General features: G+C 43.1%; 1 protein-coding gene across 11 annotated transcripts in view; it reads right to left on the reverse strand.

The window, feature by feature from the left end:
* The window catches only part of zic6 (zic family member 6), a 115,456-nt gene that overhangs the window by 64,534 nt on the left and 29,549 nt on the right, over window positions 1-21,373 (reverse strand). For 10 of the 11 annotated variants that reach the window (XR_005071174.1, XR_005071171.1, XR_005071173.1 and 7 more), the window contains one exon: window positions 17,463-17,525. The gene's annotated coding sequence lies outside the window, so the exon portion shown is untranslated. Of the gene's footprint in view, window positions 1-17,462; window positions 17,526-18,855; window positions 18,873-21,373 lie in introns of those variants that run through there. The other variant, XM_037077403.1, reaches the window with a different exon arrangement.

The following is a 21,373-nucleotide window of genomic DNA, read 5'->3' on the forward strand; positions in this document are numbered from 1 at the left end:
GACGTGTTATATTAATTACAGCAGCAAGTGAAATTATTCATCCCAATTGTCTTTTCAATTTAATAGACAAGCTTTTAATTAAGTGATTCTCTCATTCAGACATACAGACGTGCTACTGTGAAATATCAATGGGTTTTTCAGCGTGTGTGTGTGTGTGTGTGTGTGTGTGTGTGTGTGTGTGTGCTCCAACCACTGCCAGCACAGTTTTCATGCTACTGATGTTTTTTTCTTACATAAACGCAGTGATCAAAAGAAATTACAAATAGTTGTCAGAAAATATTAACTTTGACCGTTTTCACCTCATTAAAAATGCAGATATACAATTTGTCAGAGCTGCTGCTGCTCACTAACAGACCGCTAAGTGCCGAGGATTTGTGTACACTTATCTGCAAAATTTGAATTTTGCTGCTAAAATCTCTCAATGCTGAGCGACACCATGTGAAACAGAAATAACATCTAGTGGGAAATATTAACCAGACACGCCACAGGGGGACATTTGAGGTTATTCCAAATTTGCTCCGCAGTTTTTTAAAACAATTTTTTTATATATGAACTTGTGAATCTTTTTACTCAATAAGGAAACAAGTGGGTCTCCATCTCTCGCACACCTTCCAGTTCATTTCTAATGCTCATGTGCTTTATTTGACTGGTGCCATCATCAAAGTCGATTCCAATCTTCCCAATCTCCTCAGTGCGCCCTGAGGTTTCTGTGGGTTCTGTGCACACACGAGGGAGTGCGTGCCATGTACAATGTGCATGTGTGCACATTTGCATTCCCCGCTTGCAGTGCATGCGTGTGTTTGTGCACAAGCGTGCGCACATATGTTGCGTGTGAGCGTCTCTCAAAGAGCCACAGTGGCAGTATAGCTGAGGCAGGAGCAAGCTGTTGGTCGGCAGAGCAGTGACAATAAAAGGTGGCAGATCAGTCAAAACAAGCCCTGTTCTTCCAGGCTGGGCCAAAGTGCTGCTGAAGAGGTTCTTTTGAGGCACCCTTAATGTGGTAAAGTGATCTCCTCCACAATTGGGACACTCCAAGAGGCCATCCCTGACAAGCAGAGCAAAGCAAACTCCCTCCCCTCTCGCTCAGCCTTGTCAGTTTCCATCTAACCCCCTTGGCCCGGATCCTGTGAGTAGATATCCCCCAACATAGGGGGCTAACACACGCAAAGGGATTTTCAAAATATATTTTTTTCCAACTGCATCTATCTATTTATGTACACACTGGCGTAGGACACTTGCAGCTAAATCAATTTTCGGCTGATTGAGCAACATGTTTCTTTCACCTTTACGCCCACACGTCTTAACAGCTATTTCCCCTGTGCTATTTATCGTCTGCGGTGTGGATGTGGCCTAGGTTGCGATAAAGCCAGACAGAGCTCAGAACACGACAGCAGAGCCCAGTTGGCCTCGTGACAATTTGGCCGACAATACCAGCAGACTTAGCACTCACTTTTTACAAGGGCTGCCTCAAATTGCTTCTCTGTTTCTCTCTCTGCAGCACTCGCAAAAGAGAAGAGTGGCAAATTGAAACTGAACTTTATTGGAGGCTGAAGCCAGACATAGTCCGTAATAAGTGCGGTTGCCCCGATACAAATAAATAATCGGCATCAAAGGGAGCTGAAACACAGATCTGACCGATCGGGCTAACTCTCCGTAAAGCCTCCAAAGAGGAGTGGAACTTTGGGCTCAACTTAAATGAAAAGGGGAATTTCTTTTCTTCTTCTCACTCTATTATAACTCTTCCTCTTTTCTCTCTCTACTTCTTCTCCTTCTTCTTCGTCTTCTTGTCTGTTGAAACATGTGGTCAGCTGTTATGCTTCCATGTGGTCAGATGATCAAAGCTGGGGAGCAGCAGTAATTGTCCCCCGCTGAAGCCCTGCCCCGGCTGGGATCAGGATCCCAGCAGGTGGGGGGGACAGCCATGAGAACGGAGGGAGAGGGTGGAGGAACGCAAGAGGCCCTGCCTGGCAGAAATAAAGACTTCCTAAGGGCTGCTCTCTGACAACAGAGCCCCAAAGGGAGAGTGAAAAATGAAGCCTCCACACATTCGGAGGGGTTTTTCACTCGGGGAAAGGGGCCGCCATCGGGGTGAACATTAGGGAGAGAGGGCAAGATGGAAAGCATAAGAGAATAGGATTATAATATTTGCTCAGAGCGAAGAGGAACAATTGTGCGCCCATTTCACAGTGTCCTTAGAACTGAGTCTGTGTCGAATCCAAGAAGAGCTTTCTTTTTTATGACGGTTCATGAAATATGGATGCTGTTTATTTCACCTGCTAACCCTGACTTCTCTGGTCAAACACCTTCCACTGGCAAACAACTACAGCTGGCAGAAAAAAAAAAAAAGATGAAAAACTACAGAAATAAACTTGGCAGCCTCTCTTGTACAACACACAAATACACGAGCCACTGACATGGAGGTAAACACAAGAAAGTCCACTCTTTTCCTCCCACAAGCGGGCCAACAAACACATTATTACCATACACAAACAAAAATACACACACACACCGAGGTGAGGAAAGACCACGCATACCTCGACCGGTCAGTGTTTACCTGAAGACCAGAGGGAGCTGTGAAAGCTCACAAGTTGGGCTACTTTGCATGTACATGGGAGCCCGCAAAACACTTCTCACTGCTGTCCGTCATTTTGATTGCCCAGCACGACTCCTCCGCCCTAAACCTCCCAACACCCCCACCTCTCTACACCACCCCCCCCCTTCCACACTGGCCAGATGGCTTTTTTTTTAACTGTCTGTGGGCTCTTGCACCTCTGCTCCACCACACTAAATCCCTGAGATGGCTGGGTGGAGTGGAGGGTTTTGGGAGCTCTGCGTGGACAAATGGTTCGGAGGTAGCAGAGCAAATAAAACGGATTAAGAGGAGTCTTTTCACAGATACTTCAAAACTATTTTGGCGCTGAGCCATGGATCGCCCCCCCGCCCCCACCCACCCCCCATCCGCCCCCCAAATACTCCCCCCACCCAATCGGAGGAAAAATCAGACACCCACAAAGAAATTTTCAAAGCATACGGGACATTGTTTTTGGGGGGGATCTGAGATGGGAAGACTGCAAAACACTATCTAACCCGAGTCAGATACAGAAATGCATTCATGACTGTGTGTGAAGCCGTAACAGAGGTGCCTACATTACATTATTTGTGGAATATGATTTATAAATGTTGTATTAATCTAACACAGTCAGGGTAAAGAATCTCATACTGTGACTGTTTTTCTATGTGGAGGTGCTCCAGAATTTAATCCTGCAACACAAACCTGACGTGAGGCAACAACAAGCCTCGTAACTCAGCCCATTAGTCCTCCACCATGTGAAGAATCGTATACATTTTTCCGAGTAACTAAGTGTTTTATGCACTGTGAGTAGACATAAAAAGGCAGCCGCGACATTACTAAATGCGCAGATTTCTACAGTGCAGAGTGACTCATGCACAGCCATAAAGATAGACATTTACGTAAGGACTGTCATTTCGCCTGACGTTGATTGAATGCTTTCAATTTTCTCCCTGAACTTGAAACAGTTTTTCTTGCTTCATATATGAAAAATACAGTTACTTAAAAGCACACTTTATACCACTGGAACTGTAAAGTGCAATGCAGCCACAGTCGGAGCATCAATAGAGTCTGATATGAAGGAAATCCAAATGTCACCTCTTGGCTCCATCCAGCCAAAGGTTAGATTCTTGACTCCCCGCTGTCTCCTGTCATTAGGTTGCCTAGCAACCGGTTACAAGCTATAATTAGCTTAGCAAAATTAAGATTTCCATTTTGTTAACACAAAAACACTTATCTGAAAAGTGTCACATGCTCTCTGAAAGACATTCCAAAGGGAAGCATTGAAATATGAGTGATTTTCTTTTTCTTTTTTTCTTTTTTTGAAGACTTGGCATGCTATGGCTGTCGCCGCTGAGTGAGATGTACAAGTGCAGCTGTTATAGCATACTTAATGAAAAATCATAAGATGGGGCATGATATCACCCTGTGAGCATCTGTCAAGTGTTATTCTCATATGTTCGAAGCATACTAATTTCAAAACGGTCTAACAGTCCCTCCATCGCTTCACCCTCTTCATTACGCCTTCATACCTGCAGCACGGAAAATTCCTCAAGGAAAAATAAACCTTTTATTTCTCCCTACACTACTTGCATGCATCCACCCACACCTTTCATAAAATCACAGGCTAGTAGCTGGATGCTTTTATTCAATGTGCCTCAAAGCACTGTGATTTCAATCAGTTCTGCCTCTGCCAGTCCTGCAAGGAAACAAAGCAGAAACATTACCGGCGTCAATGTCAAACCCACTGAACTGCACTTAACCTGACTATGGTATAGCATATCCAGCCTTCACCCATCATCCATCCCTCTGTCAGATAACAGTCCACCCAGCAACCACCGGCCATCATGGAGCCAGACGTGTAGTTCTGACTTAAAGCGAAGAGCAATGACACCGACTCCTGCTGACGCGTTACCAGGCAGCGACGACAGGGTCACCAGGATCACTCAATTAGCAGGGGTGACAAAAGACCCAGCAGGATCCAGCTCAGCATCCCCCCCTCAAAACCCTGACACCACATCAGCCACCACAAGCAGGGGCCCGCCTGCTGCCACCAACCTACGTGTTGTTAGGGCGCAGTCACACTTTGGGCCCAGTTGCTCCGTACCATCCTACCTCCCCAGTCACCTGCTGGCCTGCACGTACACTGCTCTGGCCGCAACCAGGCCTGAACACGGTTACCTCTCGTACGTACGTCATCACAAGGTAGCGCGGTTGTAGCGCAAGGGAGAACGACACAGAGAACGTGACTCTACAGACCTTTTTGTGGCATTTTGGTCACAGATGACACTCTCTCATTCCTGGATTTCTTGATTATACAAGGCAGCATAATTCAAATCATTATACTCCACACTGGGCCCCCCTTCTTCAAATCGTGACAGGGCCAACAAAGTTCTCCATGCAATAGCCAATACTGAATTCATGCCAAAACATCCAAAGATGTCTTCTTCATCAGTGGTCTTGTCAACTGCATAAACAGCTTTGCGTCAGAGAAAGCCACCACTGAAATCCTGAAAAACGTACTTATCTTAGTTTTAAGCAAGATGGATCAGTTCATTTAATGTATAATGTGTAACTTAACAATAACACAAACCAGCATCTGGCTTTTGTCTTCCCAGCTGACTGATCGCTTCTGCTCATGTGCGACTCTCAACCGGGATGAGAAAGGATGGAAAGTCCTCAGCAGCTTTTGCTCATCACCGCCAGAAAAATCAATGCGCCTAATTCAGAATGAAGACAGAAGACTGTTTAGAGAATAGTTTTAACGTCTTCTGGATGCAGCCTGATGAGGTGTCTGCCGCTGTTTATTGTGGATCCCTGTTTTGTTGGCATGACTGTGATGACGGATGTGATGCACAAAGAAGAAAAGCAGAAAAGTAAACTCATCTCCTGGTGATGGGAAACGAGTTAATCGTGTATTTATAGTTGGTTTAGACACATAAAACCTGCATATACATGCTTCTTTTGGTGTGGGACAACTGTGTCGTCTAAAGAAATACATATATATATCATTTGTTTTCTTCCTGCCATCATGTTTAGTTGTGAGATTCAGTACGTAGGGACTGTAGCTTCAGTCACAGGTTATAAAACACGAACACGTCTCATATCGTGCTTCAAGTCAATGTTGACTTTTTCAGTATTTAACCACGACCCAGATGATTCCCTGAACCTCAACTTAACCAGAACCATAAAATATTTTAATCATACTTCACTTGCCACAAGCAAATATTGTTGGAAAAATGAATTCAATACACTGACAGTGAAAATAACATTCGGTATGAACATTTTGCGACTTGGCAGACACGTTAATTATAAACATTTCCTCATTATGTTCCTCGTTATGTTTTTTATTCGAGGCAGCATTGTGTTTGTTTCAAAATGTATTTGCTGTTACAAATCAGCGGTATGTGTACAAACGTCTGATAGGGTTGAGTGGGAAAGTAGTTTTTTACACATAAATGAAGAACTAAAGCTGTAACTCATACTCAACAATGATGTGTTCAACTAATTGAGCAATAAATTTAATAATAAAATAGTTATAACATGCCAATACAATATGAAAAAACAACAATCCAGCCACTCAAATAAGAAAAAATATGAATATACACTATAAATATGTAAAAAGTCAAATTGACATTAAAATGACTCAAATTTGGTCAAAATAGCAACATGAAGGACACAACAAGACAAAAACAACATCAAATTAAATCATTATAGTGGCAGTATGTATAAAAATGCATTTTATAATACAGTGCAAAAACAAAACTTCCATTATTCAGGATCCAAATCAAATTACAGACACAAGAGTCTCGAGTTTGACCTGCAGATCATTACAGGACCGCAGACCAAAGAAGAGCAAGACTGATTTACCGACCTCTGATCTCACAGAAGGAACAAGAAACACTTCAGTCCCAAGTAAGAAGGAAAGTCTTGTAAAAACACTAAAAACCATTATTATGGCAGCTAAATCATCAAAAGGCCAGTCATGACAAATGCCAACATGTTTCCACCACTAGTTCTTCATCAGGGCTCCAAACAACAAACAACACAATCCTGCCTCGCCTGTAAAGTTGCAGCAGCCGACAGGATAAAAACATAACAGGTGAGAGAAATGGAAAATAATGAAACAATGACACAATAACAAGCAACATAGGATCTGATATTTTACAGCAAACATGCCAAATCTTCATCCTTATTGTAACCAGAGGTTTGATTTGCTTTATGCACAATAAAGAATCATTCACATTGTGATGTTCAATCACGTGTCTGCCTACTGGTTTACCCACAAATCCTCGTTCTAATGTTAACGTTTGTTGCCAGGCAAGGTGATCCCTCTTGCCCTCAACACAAGAGCCCAAATTGTAAAAGTGCATGTAAATGTAAGTAAACTAATGCTGGAATCTTTATGAAGAGTACACAAATCTAGCGATATGATAGCACATATTTCAATTATTATTATTATTATTATCATCATTATTTTATTACACAGATTGGTATCAGATCAGTTCTCAATATTGGCCGATATACAAGGTTCAGATATTCACTTTGGTATCCGGAACGAAACAAAATGATATCAGTACATCTCTATTTTAAACTATTTTTGTTTGATGTTTCGGATGTTTGGGATTTCTGCTCCACAAATCAATCAGAAAGGGGCCACGGAGAGAAAAGAACACAACACTGCAGACTTTACAGATCATGACACGGTCGTCGTATCTGAACTGCCGTGACAGAGATTTTATAAAAAGCCAGTTAGTCGTCTAACACAGAGGTCTCGTCCTTACATGTAAACGAATGTGAACTGATTACAGGTGTGCTCACACTTTCCGGGCAGGTATCAGATGCATGTACGTCCTTGCATACGTACGTGTCTTTGTGTCTGTCTCTTCGCTATTCTACTTTTTTCTCATCCTCTGTCTGTCAGTCTGTCAGGCCATCTGTGTGTATTTCCCCTTCGTGGCAACCTGCCTGCCTGCACCACCACCACCACCCCCCCCTTCTCTCTCCTTACTGTCCTATTTGCAGCAAAATGACTCCTGTCTCGATCAGCGCTCAGGATATTCCTCGCAGCAAAGTCTGCACACATAACCCTGTGTGTGTTTTTGTGCATTCCCTGTTGAGCGGATGCTTAGGAGAAAAGGACGCTGGAAGTTGAAGAAGATATTGCCGGAGATAGAGGTGTCAGCGAGAATGGCAGCATTGTTAATTAGAACATTCCCCTCGCTGGGTCTCCACCTCAGCAGCGATATGTAGGGCAGTAGTAACATAAAATAGACGCCTTTGATTATAGAAGAATACAAAGCACACACACACACACACACACGTACACGCATGCACACACACCAGAGTATTATACTGAAACAGGGATGGAAATAAAAAGATTTAGAGACTTAAAAAAGAAAATAACCCTCTTGAGTCTTTCAAAGGCTTTGTCTGTGCGAGTGTGCGTCTGCGTGTGTGTAGCTTTGTGAAATCACATGACCACTTGTGTGCTCCTACATGGTTGTAGGCAAGTTCTGAATCCGACGGAGGGGTTTTGGGGCGGGTAATAAGACTCTTTAAGCTTCCAGCATCCTTGAAGTTCTCTTATTCAGTGCTTTTTTTTTTCTTTTTTTTTCTCCTCAGTGATCACTTGATCCCACTGTCACTCTCTTCAACCCCATTCAGGCAAAACTGATATTTCTCCAAGAAAAATTCAGACTAGTAACAACAACAACAACAACAACAACCACCACCACCACAGCTATGTTATCACACAGGAGGGCAAAGATTAAGAGCTTCCTGTTGTTCGGAAAACGGATTGTTGGCGTCCATCATTTCACCTTTCTCCTGTCATTTTATTCCTCCTTTTTCTACGATTGAAGGAGTCAGAGTTGAAACAGTGAATACATGAGGCAGCTGACTGAATGACTGAATAGTCAGACAAGGCAGCAGTGGGAAGTAAAAGTACAAATCCTTCTTTACTGTACTTAGGTAGATTTTTTTTTCAAGTATCTGTACTTCGTTTGGGTATTTATTTTACCGTTCATTTAAACTTTTTACTTTTACTCACTACATTTGAACACAAACGTCTGTACTTTCTTCTCCTGACATTTTCAAAACAGACACGTCACTTTAGTTTCAATGCATTTGAGGGAAAATATCGATTATGTTTATTTTGCGTCATTGCAAGCAGCCTTCCCAATGTGCATATCACACACGGCAGACGCAGCAAGACGAAGTGATGTGAAGGACGTAGCAAGATGGAAACAGACAGAGAGGGAGACCAGAACGGGGAGAAAAGGTGACTCATATCTGCAGAAATCTGGCAGTCTACATTCAATTTACCAACCCAAAATATTGGTATTTGACAACTGCTGCATTCACAAACAGCTCTGACAAATCCTCCTGATTCTACCTTTGAGATTAATACTCTTTGACCTGTATCAATATGAGGTGCGGTTCAGTTAGCTTTGCACAGAACTAGACGACAGAAAATTTCTGTCAGAGGGACACTTACTTTTATACATCAACTACACTTCAGAGGCTGTACTTTTTTACTTGTACTTGAGTAAAGAAATTGAATCCTTTCTTCTACTTTCACTAAAACCTTTTTAACACAGTTGTCTGTACTTCTACTTGAGTAAAGTGCATGTGTTCTTATGCCACCTCTAAACAAAAAAGGGATGTAACAGAAGAGATGGTGGATACTTCCACAAGATTTCAATATGCAAGTGAATAGAAATGGCATCTCAGAGTGGCAATAAACTCTGCTTCTGATCTTGAGTATAATGCATTTCAATTTCAAAGACCCACATGTGGGACAAACAGTAGGTCAAAGCAGTGCAACAGCTGGAGGCAGCATACACAGACCTCTGCAGCTGCTCTTATTCAGCAGATAAATAGTCATACAGCCAGAAAAACATGCCTGAGAGACCAGTGAACTTTATGTCTCTTCGCATGCAGCAATTTAAATTCCGAGTTTGTTTTTTTTTTCTTCTCCTGGGTTCTCCTCCTCCGAGGACACACACACCAAGCAGGTATCGCAAGTTAACACTTTGCTAATGGTTCCCTTTTGGTTCCCATTAATTGCCCAATGATTATCTTTACACTCGGCAAACAGTCACACGTCACCTTGTGTCGCCACAGACACAACAAACCAACAAACTGGGCGACGAGGGGGCTGGTTTAGGAGGCAGGGGCTGGGAACAGCGGGGGGAAGCTGATAAAAAAATATATCAGGATTCAGTTGGTCACTGAAATAAGTTGATAAACCCAAAAAGTGAAAGTAGCTTTATAGGTCAGAAGAAGGTCAAATGGATGAAGTGTGGACAGAAGTTTACTACACCTCAGGCAACAATCAATCAGCTGTTACCCCCAAGACATTATTCCTAACATAGAAACTTTAATCAAGAGGAATCATTTGCATTTTTTTCTCCCCTTAAGAGTTAGAAGATTTAGAAGATCGATATCTCTCCCGTGTCTGTATGTCAACTGGGAACAGCAGGAGACAATTCAGCCAAAGTACTCCCGAAATAAGAAAAGCATTCTTCAGTTCAGTAAATGACTGAGCGCAGTGACTCCTCGTGTTTGAGAGGTTGCCAAAAAGCAGCTTTCTCTACATGCTTAACTTCAATTCTAAATTCATCTCTGTTCCAAAATTTCACACTTTTTTTTTCTTGTATACTTTGGATATGTGAGCTGTCAGCTGTCTGTGCTCTTTCACCAGCTCTGTGAATGTAACATATCTTCTGTGCAGAGGGATTGTGGGTCAGAAAAGCCAGAAAAGGCACGTTGGCTTTCATACTGCAAAATGTGACCAGATGCAATCAGACATGGTTGCTCAAAGCGAGGCCCATTGTCCAAAGTCGGCCCGCTGTGGGGTTTGATTTTGCCCGCTGGATGTTTATTATTGTGATAAAAAGACAATTATAACATGAATTGCTGGTTGTGGTTTCATGTGAGGCTAAAAGCTCTTTAAATAGGCCTACGTAGGATCCTTAACTGTTATCGTTTCTCATAATCTGAGCACGGCAGGCAGAGAGGCAATTTGTGCGGACAGTCAGTCCATTAATTGGGCCTTTGTACTACGGAGGTCCAGAGAGGCGAGTGAAAAATAATTTTACTTAGATAAAGATGATCCTGAAAAACCTGCAAAACATTTGTTTGCTCTGTTCTTAAGTCATAAACACAGGGAAGAAAACAATCAAGAGTTTAAAACTGAATAACCAGAATTTTCTTTTTTACTTTCCTCTCTGGGCTTCCATAGATACCAATTTGGGTTTTAACTAGGGGTCGACCGATTTGGCTTTTTCATGGCTCATACCGATAATCAAAAATGAAGTAGACCAATAATCGATATTTGGAAAGAACAACATGCATTTGGAGCAAAAATTAAAATCTTTGCGTCAAAGTTTAAAATAGCCAGGGAGGGAATCTATTTAAGCACAATTGTGAGGTATTTTACTTGATCATTTCCTTTCATGGCATTTATTTGACACATTTAATTACCAGTTACTTTGCAAAGTCAGATGATTCAGTGTTTAGAGGCTATTATTTGTGACGTACAACCAATTAGATGCTGTTGTGGGCGGACATCGTGTGGGAGGAAGCTGCATCGGAGCCAAAGCAGCACATTTTTTATTTTATCTGCAATCTGACAAAAAAATAATAAAATCCACCGATTCCAATTATCGTAAAAATTCCAAAATATCAGCTCTGATAGTCGGCCAGGCCGTCCTGGTATTTTTTGCAGACTGCATTTGATATACCATGAATTAGGACATACTTAATCTTCTTCTGGCATATTAAATAGGCTGGTGGAATGTAAGACATCTTTTCATGATCCTCTAGCACCTTATGTTCCACTTACCTTTTATAACTCAGTATTTCATTTTATTTTATAGCTACCTAAGCATTTCATTGTATATAGCATTTTATTGTTTTTTTGTATATTGTATATGGTACTTTATTGTTTCTATATTTGCCCTTGTATTTTGATTGTACCTATGATAGCCTCCTTTTCCTTTTGGTGGATAAATGAAGTTATCTATCTTATACATGGTGAGTTTATTTCCTTAAACTTTAATCATAACTCTAAACCAAATTGTCCATCAATCTTCACAGTAATCTGCTCATGAAATAGCAAAAAGACTAGCTGAGATGAAGATCAAACCCACTTGGCACAGAGAAATATCCAGTAAAAAGTGAGGTTCATGTTTAAAAAGCTACAGAAGGGCAGTGTTTAAGCTGTTGCTGCAGTGGAGGAGTGACAAAGGCCGGGGATGGGAGTGAGTAACACCTCTGTCTGTTGACTCTACACGTGTGTCGTATTTAATTAGCTGTAATCCAATTGAGGGATATGGCTTCCTGTTAAGAGAGGTGCAAAGGGTCGAAATAAACAGCTTACAAGACTATTAAGCACTAAAGATGCAGTCTACAGCCTATAGGAAGACAAACCCCTGACCTTTGGTGACACACTGAGCGTCAGCCTACTCAGACCAGGTGTGACCTGACCTCCGGCGAGCTGCTTCATGTTCGTGCTGCGTTTGCTTTGTCAGATCTATGAAAGAGTTTTCCCTCATTATTAAAAGCCAGAGACACAGAGAGAAAAATGAAAGGATGAAAGAATGAAAGAGAAAGGATACGTGGGGATCACAGGGAAGACAGTTTGGATTGTCTTGTCTTGACCAGTTGTCTTTTGTTTTTTCTTTTCATTTCTTTTTTTTTTTTTTGGGGGGGGGGGGGCGAGAAAATGTTGTTTTCAAGAGAGAGATCAAAAAGTGCGGCTAGCATGTGTTTCTAACTAGCGCACACAGAGAGAGAACAGTGTTATTAGGTTATTGTGACAGTGATCTCTTTTCTCTCTTCAAAGCCTCTGTTTCAAAACCACCCACGAGCCAAAGGTGTCAGCTTGTAAAGACTCTCTCCAAAGCTCGTCCGATCCGGCTCAAATCATCATCCAAGCCCACTCCCCCTGCCGCTAAATGAAATTCAGTATATACATGATGTAGAACAATTGGTCTGAGGGGAACAACAGTTGGTTGATGCAGAAGGCACAGGCTTTTTTTTGAGGAATAAATAAAGCTGAGTGGTCAAAAAAAAAAAAAAAAAAAAAAGGAAGACTGATTGGAACATGGCTGAAAACCATGGCAACAGACTCCTTAGTAAACAGTTTATGGAAGCCCAGTAGGAAACCCGGCGGCTGGGTAAAGACAGCCTTGCGCTAATCAGTGCATACCAACACCTCCAGCGCCCAAAATCCTCCATGAATTTCTCGGGAACAGATGTGTCAACTGCGCCGGCCCCGTGCTCTGTGCTGCTGCAGCGTACGAGCCAATCACAGCTGTGTTACTGAAAGAGACTGGATGCATAAACGAGCGTGCGTGTTGATGCGCGTGTGCTTAGCGGTGTACAGTATGTTTTAATGTATTCAGGCATCCTGTCAGAATCCAACACTACCCTCTGTTCTCAACTCACTGTGTTTTTCAATGCAGTCAGCAAACCCATCGAAACTCCGCGACGGGTTCGAGACCTCTCGTCTTTGTGCGAGTGCCAGGTGGACACAAAGAGGTCAACTCGCGCAAAAATTTCAAAGAACTGAACGGCGTGCTTTGGTATAACTGTTGACTTTAATTACACACATTAGATTCCTGTAGAAAATCCCACATCAAGCAGCTCAGAAGAGGTGAAAATGGATGGGAGAATGTGAGAGACACTACTAGTTCAAAAGAACACGCAAGAAGAGAAACAGCATCTTGACCTATCTGCCTATAGTGCGCAGCCACGTCATTAAATATAATGTTACAGCTCCTTGAGCGGTGATCAATAAGCTGGCAGCAGCGAGGAAGAAGCCATCTTAAAGGGTAGATGAACTACAAACACAAGTCATCTAATCATCTTCAAAGTTTCGCGGCCCAACACAAACCCTGAGACCAGCCCGGAATCAAAGCCTCTCCAACAACCAGGCAAGGCACAACATGTGCGCCCATGTACGCACACACACGTATGCAGATGTGAGCGCAGACCGTGCGTTCGCTCTCACCCTCGCTCCTCCCCCGAGCAACTTTTAGCCTCAGTCACAGCCTGTTCTTCTCCCGCTGTAACCATAATGTATAATTCCCCCCTATCATTTATCAAAATAATCATCCGCTGGGGCGAACGGAGAAGCTTGGCGGTGAAGTGACACATCTGAGGTCAAGGGGAATCATCTTTCAGGGACGGCACGGCGCTGTGGGTGGCTGCCAAGCCGCCGCACGCTGGATGGTGAGGTGGCCGTGGCGACGGTGGACGGGAAAAGGCGGGGGGGCCGTGGTGGTGGTGGTGGTGGTGGGTGGGTGGGGGGGGTGCTGCCAGTGCAGATGCCCGCAGACAGACCGCCTTGCCTGAGAGACACGAGAGCTGCCGGAGCCTCAGACAGCTCTCTCCATCACCCCCTCCAACTCCCCCTCCCCTCCCGTTGCCATCTGTGAAGCACACACGCACTAACACACACACACACACACACACACACACACACACACACACATATATAGAAAGACAGCACCCACTAACTAAGAGGCCCAGGGACACTTAGCCACGTTAGCAGCCTTACTGAGACCGCTGTGCTGGTAACTGCTGACATGCTTTAAAAAGACTAAGAGAGAGTGAGAGTTGGCGGCGAGGGAGGGAGGTGAGCGGTGCTGCTGAGCCAGATGGTTGGTCTAAGCTACGCTAAGCGGCGAAGAAGATTGAGATACCAGCCAGGTGAATTTTCCTCCCGATTCTTTTTTTGACAGGTGGGCAGAGAGGAGCCGTCTGGGGTTGACGGCACTGCCATGATTCCAATGAGCGGTGCTGCGTATGCGTGTGTGTCCTACCGTGTGGCATGTGCAGCCACGCTGATGGTGGTTTTTGTGCGTGAATATGTATGTTTGTCTGTGATTCTGTTTCTGCGTGTCCATATGGGTGCGTGCATGGTCACATTTTGTTTATTTTTTAGTGTGTGTGTGTGTGTGTGTGTGTGTGTGTGTGTCTCATGTATGGGTAAGCCTCGGTGGTTTAGCCCTGCACTTGCATCAATTACAGTGGATGGTGTTGACAAGTGTAATGACAGAGTCAGGAGCTCTAATCGGCAAGATCCTGCCACGGAGAGAAGCGTGAACTACTGTTTTCAGCGCCCTTCATGTCTCCGTTCTTTTCTCCTTTTCTGGGAGCTATTCTTAATTTTTCACTCCTGTCTTTCCAGGTCTTGGCCTCCATTTTTTCCTTCTATCCTTTCCTCTCCTCTGTGGTCAGGTTAGAAAGGTCAAGGAGGGGAAGAAGAAGAAGAGGAGGAACTCCTGATTACACTTAAATAAAGTGGTAAAAACTAGGATATTTTTTGGGGTGTCGGCAAGTGGCCGACTACACCACGGGTCATAGGGACAAACACAATGCTGTGACAATAAAATGACTTTACACTAGTTTTAAATTCAAAGCTCACTGCAAAAAAAAAAAAATGTCCCAAGGAGCGTTTAAAAGTTTAAATTTACACCACAACTATAAATTCATCAACGCTGGCAACGCTGGCTCCTCACAAACTTTCGAGTTCAAAAAATCTTTGAACTCGAAAGTTTGTGAGGAGCCAGCGTTGCCAGGCAGACGTTCAAACCGAAGAAGAGGAAGGACAAAAGGTTGCAGGATTACAGTCTGCAGAGGAGATGCAAGAAGACGACCAAATGACAGTAAAGGGGAAGGTCGTGCACCAAGATGAGTGAAATTTGGGAGCACATTTCTTCTTCTTGAGTCTTATTTCACCCAGACTGATTGAAGCCGAGCACTCGAGTGAGCACAGGGATGAGTGACAAACTACAGGCAGGGTCGTTTGTAAGCGCTCACCTCTGCCTCTGGGTTGGCTGCCGGGTACCACGACACACATTCAAAAAGAAACTGAGACAAACCTATTTGAATTATATCTGTATAAGCGACTATGGAGAGAAAATGCCAATCACAGCAGGAGAATGTTTAAAAGAGTGTGAGATTTTCGCAAGCTATTAAGGATGCACAATATTGCATGTTTGCTGATGTTGGCCAGTTGCAGACGATGATGCCAATCTTTTTTTTTTTTTTTGTCTCTGTAAGAAATTCCATAATCAAAATCTAACGGAGAATCATGGGTTCCGTTTAAGACCTTGAGCTTCTCAAAGTTATTGTCAAATTTGTATTCTTTATTTTATTTTTCATCCCTGACCGTCAAGGATCAAGACAAAACTTTTATTTTCCTTTAAAGTCCTCAACTGGAATCAACCATGAAGAAGAAGAAGTCACCCACAAGAAGTGGCTCCTTGTATTCAGACTGAAGATTGGAGTTTTAATAATTTCTCTTTCACACTGACGTTGAATCTCTTTGATGGTTCTGAAGGTAAAATGGAATTTCGTTTGGCAAAAGAATGAAATATTCCCACACTTTGATTTATAATTCAACCAAAGGGAGTACTATGTGACAGTTGTTTCAGACAAAGAAACAACAACAACACTTGAACAACTATGCAGGTCTGCTTTTATCACAACATTTTAAATTTGGGATATCCAAGCTCAAAGTACCGCGTGTACTCTTCTCCAGATGCAATTCCCACTCTGATTTCAAGCTGGCTACGTGTTGGTGCATGTTTTCCATCTGATTGTACTGTAATGTTGAAAATGTTTGTAGGACGGCTCACTTTGAGAAAGACTGGCTCACAAACCTCGCAGCAAATCGTGTAGTAATTGTCAGCCGTTACGATAAAGAACGCTCAGTAAATTCTCACACTTAAGTGCCGTCTTAATCGTCTGATGATGGGCAGCGACTGCATCGATCAGCCAAGTCAAAGCTGCCGTTAATAATTAATGATTAGTCTGTGAGAGCAAATGCATTTCGTGATCACCTCGGTGAACAAAGACAAAGTGCAGATTTGCTCATAGAGGATAAAAGTGCTCTTGCACAGATGAGCTGTGTAGACACACCAGCGCACACACATCCACGTGCACACACTTGCATTGGCTCTAATCTGTAATGCATCCAATATGTGGAGCTATTGGCCAGAGCTCTGGGAGGCAAACCGAGATGGCACACAGAAACCTGCACGCTAGTCTCCATACTGTACAGCTATCCAATCAGCATCTTGCCTGGCTCCAGTGCCGGTGGGCCAATCAGATGCCCCAGATGCAGCCCACTTCCCAACCCCCACGGAAACACACACATATCTACGGTAAACACACATGCACACACATCAATCCAGCTGTGATTCGTGGACATAATCCAAGTTGGCTGTCTGGTGTAGAGGGCAAGGTGGCGTCTGTGTGTTGGTTGGTGTGTGTGTGTGTGTGTGTGTGTGTGTGTGTGTGTGTGCGCGACAATCTTCTATTATAAAAAGAGAGCAGCATCATATCAGCAATCATTGTTGTCCAAAAACAGAGAGGAGGTGGGCACTGACAGGTCACTCTGCAAGATCACAGAACAATAGACACACAAGTGAGAATTAGAGAACAACAGCGAGCGAGAGAAAGAGTGAGGGAGGCAGAGAAAACGTGACTGAGAGCTACAGAGAAGCAGGCGCTCATTGAATCATTCTCACACACTGCGCTTTGGCCCAGATCAGCCAGAGAGATAAAGGAAGAGGATTACACTCTGGCTGAAAGACTTGGAAGTCTCTTCTGACTCTCTGCCACTTCTACAAAGTCACCTCTGACAATGGGACTATCTGTTAGCAGAGGGATAGATCAAAAGCACACAAGTATGTTTGGGAAGTACGCCGGAGCGATGTGGAGGTCATTCAAATGTCCCAAATCAAACGACAAAGAGTTGGAGAACAGGCAGATGAGCAGTGCCTGGTGGGGGTGACTAAGCATGTCCAGGGAAAAAAAAAACTGGAAATCATTTGTCCAGGACGGGGGTGTGTTTGCAGTGTGGACTCACCAGTTGTACAGATGGTTGGCTCGACGCGATCCAGAGCTGAATGTGTCCGTCCAGACAGGCATTCTGTAGGAAGAGAATCTGTTTTATTTTTGGGTCTTATTTGCACAGCTTTGGCCAGCGTTGCTGAGCTTTATCTAGCCAGGCAAGAACGATCAGACGACAGGAGCCAATCTAAAACACAAAAGTGAGCTCACACAAAATGTTGCAGTCAATCCCTTATTGCACAGGAAGACTGCGTGTGCTTCAAAGTCAAAGTCAAACTTGGAAGTGTGTGATGAATATATTAACAGGAGACGGTGTGGACCAGGGGAGGCTGGTCCGTGGAGACAGAGGAGACTGAGCCTTCTCTATTTTGAGAAGCAAGAGGGATGAAATGGTAATCGGTTGATATAAAACATTACCAAATCTCAGCATCATATATAAAATAATTTCTCTAGCTGCTGGTGTAAAACAGCATCGCACAGTGGGTTGATTTTCCTCCTGTCCTCTCCGATCTTTTGTGGCACCGGTTGCCACTGTGGACAGTTCCGTCTTTAGTCTGTCTTCCAAAATAAGTTTGGTAAGTAAGTGGTTAGTTAAAAACAGATACGTGATGTCTTATATGACCTATGACCCAGGTTTTATGTAACGTTCAATGTCTAGGCTCTCATCTCTCGACTGTCACTTTGTGTGTCTATGTATTCAGACAGTGTAGGATTTGGTCACGATACTGATTCTGACTGTTACGCGGCTTCTTACACTGGAACTTTCAGCCATGCCAAAACAAACCGTGTTGCATGATTAGCTTTTGCATCGCCATTTTAACTGCGCTGAGTTGAGCCCAGGATTGACCCTCTCCAAATCGTACCTGCCCCTCCAACCGAGCATCTCCTGACCACAGTCAACCCTTGAGGACCCGCTTCTTCGCCTCAAACAAGCCCGTGTTGTGATATTCAACTAAAAAAAAAAACCTTTCCGAAAGCCTCTAACTGAATCTCTTTATTGTCTCTCCTGTGTCCTTTTCAGACATGTGTTTGAACTTTTATACACCTGAGTTATTTCAATGTTTATGTTCACTTTCAGCCATTTTGGGACTCGAGTTACCGCAGCTGAAAACCCAATATTTCCTGATTTTGCTGCTTCCTGGTCAAAGTTACAAATGAGTAAAAAATATGGCACTTTTACATTTGTAACACTGAATTATCTGACCTTTGGTAGCAGCGACTCTACAGTGCCTCATTAGTTAAAGACAGATTTCTTTACAGTACATCAGGTGGCCTTGTTGTCTCGTAAAAACAAATCCCCCAAACCGAATCAAGCTTTCTTAGCACATTAGAGAACTCTTGTACTGTTGGTCTTGTTTATTTCATGTTTCCACACATCTTTATCTTCCTGTAATGTTTGATTTGCTTACCTCTCCACTCAGTCGCACCTGATCATGCTGTTTAAGAACCAGGAAGTGTCAAACCAGTGCCAGCCTATCAGGAGACCTTTAACGCAGGTGGAATGCACCAAACATGGTGGAGGTGGAGGGGAGGTTGCGCAAATACTAGATTTTTGAGTGTTTTTTGGTTTGATGACACTTTTTGGAGGGACTTTGTTATTGAACTGATGCATTTGATAATTGATATTTCCTGAAATAAGAGGAGGGGCCGAATTTAAAGTTTTCCTTGGACGAGGAGAAGATGAAAGTGAATTAATTCAAAACACATGGCTGGGTGAAATCGGGGACAAATGAAGTTGACTGGGAACAAGTTCAGATTTGGGGTTCTGTCCTACAACATGAGATCACGAGTTGGATTTAGGATAAAGGGGATTTATCATCGCTCGATGTGTCTCGCAGACTCAAATGGAAAAAAGCTCTGGAAATAACTGAGTGGCGTGCTTCCCACTTAACAGAAGAGTCCCACTGAAGGGAGTTGTAGATGGAGAGGATTTAAAGAGTGTAACAGAGTTGTTGACAGTCAAAGGATGTCTAAGACGAGTGAGAATGATGTGAAACTAGATCTATAATGTTGTATTTTGAGCCCTGACAAAGTGTTCCTGAACCTTATCAGTCAGCCAGTGAGACCTTTTGTTCCCGAGCCAATTAGGAGCAGACACTGTTGGTAATTCGGACACTGCTCGCTCGTGGTTAGACTTGGAATATTTGCTATGTGTGCAGATGAGATGTGCTGTGCAGAAAAGTGTAATCAGCGTGGGGGGAGATCATGAAGCATGGAGAGCAGAGGCTGTCCCTGAAGGAAGAAAGAGATGGAAGTCTTGAGGATCAGGTCCAAGCGAAGGCTAAGTCAGGAGGAAGCAGTAAAGAAAAGATGGAGAACAAATCTGGTGGGAAGCATGATGAAAACAAGATTAAGTTCTTAGCGTTTCTGGCTGTTTCTGTGCTGCTGCTGCTGCTGCTGCTGCTGCTGCTGCCGCTGCTGCTGCTGCTGAGGCGGAGAGGAAATCAGAGAGTATAGAAATAGTTGTGGATATTGGTTACTTGAGAGGAAGTGCAGGGACTTTTGAGAGCGTCTCTCAGGCGCTCCATCAGCCCAGATGGAAACGGCGGTTTAATAGAGAATGGGATGCGGGGTGGGGAACGTTTTATTTCTTTTTTAATGTTACCATTAATGTTTTTTTCCTTTTTTTCCTGTTATAGTGTAGATACAAAAAAAAAAGTAGTCTCACTTTCACCATTGGGTGCACACGGCCTCTAGAAACCAAAGAAGAACGTCCATTACTACTGTCGTTCTGTGACTTGAAACAAATCGGAAAATATAAAAGTGGAAATGAATCAAACATTTCATTACGCAGATGATGCTGTGTTTTCACCAAGTGTCAGCTTGTTGGTTTGTCAGCAGGATGACACAAAAACTACTGAACAGATACCCACGAAACTTGGATGGAGGATGGGTGTCAGCCCAAAATAGACCCCATTAACCTTTTGTATAGATTTGGATGAATGGAAACTCACTTCTCACCTTCCTTAACATTTTTCCTTAATAACTGCTTTGATCTTGATGAAAGAAATGAGGTGTTTTTAGGTTGCTGGTATCTATGAGTGAATATGATTCCATCTGTATTGTTTTGTTGCATTAGTGCTTGACTGCTGGCAGTTATGGGAGATTTAAGCGATACAGGGCAGCGGAATCTAACAATGGATTAGTCTTATTGAATTAAAGGGGGACAGTTTCATGTTGACAGATGTGTACACTCAACTGAGAGCCATGCCAGTTTAAGTACAGTGGTGCTTAATTTTTCATGGCATCCTATACTCACAATGACAATATTAAGGATACAATATTTCTGTATCAAAATGTCTGAAAATGACTCAACCTTTTCTGTTTGTTTTCCACAATGTTCAAAACCCAGAAAAATATGTAATTTTATTCAAGTTGGTCACCTCATCACATAAAAAAAACACCAGATGATATGTCAGAGAGCAAGGAAGGAAGCTAATGTGACTGAACGTATTGTGAGTAGAACTTTATTCCGCAGATCTAGGGTGGAACTGTACTCTCTCATAGATACCAGCTACATAAATAAGCCTGAAAATATGCCTGGATCGGTCTATTTATGAGTTAACGGGGTCTATTCTGAGCAGAGACCCATCCGTCGTCCAAGTTTTGTGGAAATCTGTTTGGTAGTTTTTGTGTCATCCTGCTGACAAACCAACCAAACAAACAAACAAATACATCTGAGGCTGACGGGGATGAGGAAGTCGAAAAGTGGTGGACCGTCTATCAGCACAAACTGCTCCCCATTGCTGAAAATGGTTTCCTAAAAATGAGAATTTTTGAGAACATTTATTTGTCACAGGTTCTGCACCTGTCCAGTGTGTTGTTTTGTAATAACCTGAATAATTGAGCTGTGAGTAAACACATCTTTTGTATCTTTTCCGACTCACTACCTGAGGTGGCGGTGTGAATTGTGTGCTTTCACTTCCC

Source organism: Acanthopagrus latus, chromosome 18 (assembly GCF_904848185.1).
Source record: "Acanthopagrus latus isolate v.2019 chromosome 18, fAcaLat1.1, whole genome shotgun sequence".
Lineage (NCBI taxonomy): Eukaryota > Metazoa > Chordata > Actinopteri > Spariformes > Sparidae > Acanthopagrus > Acanthopagrus latus.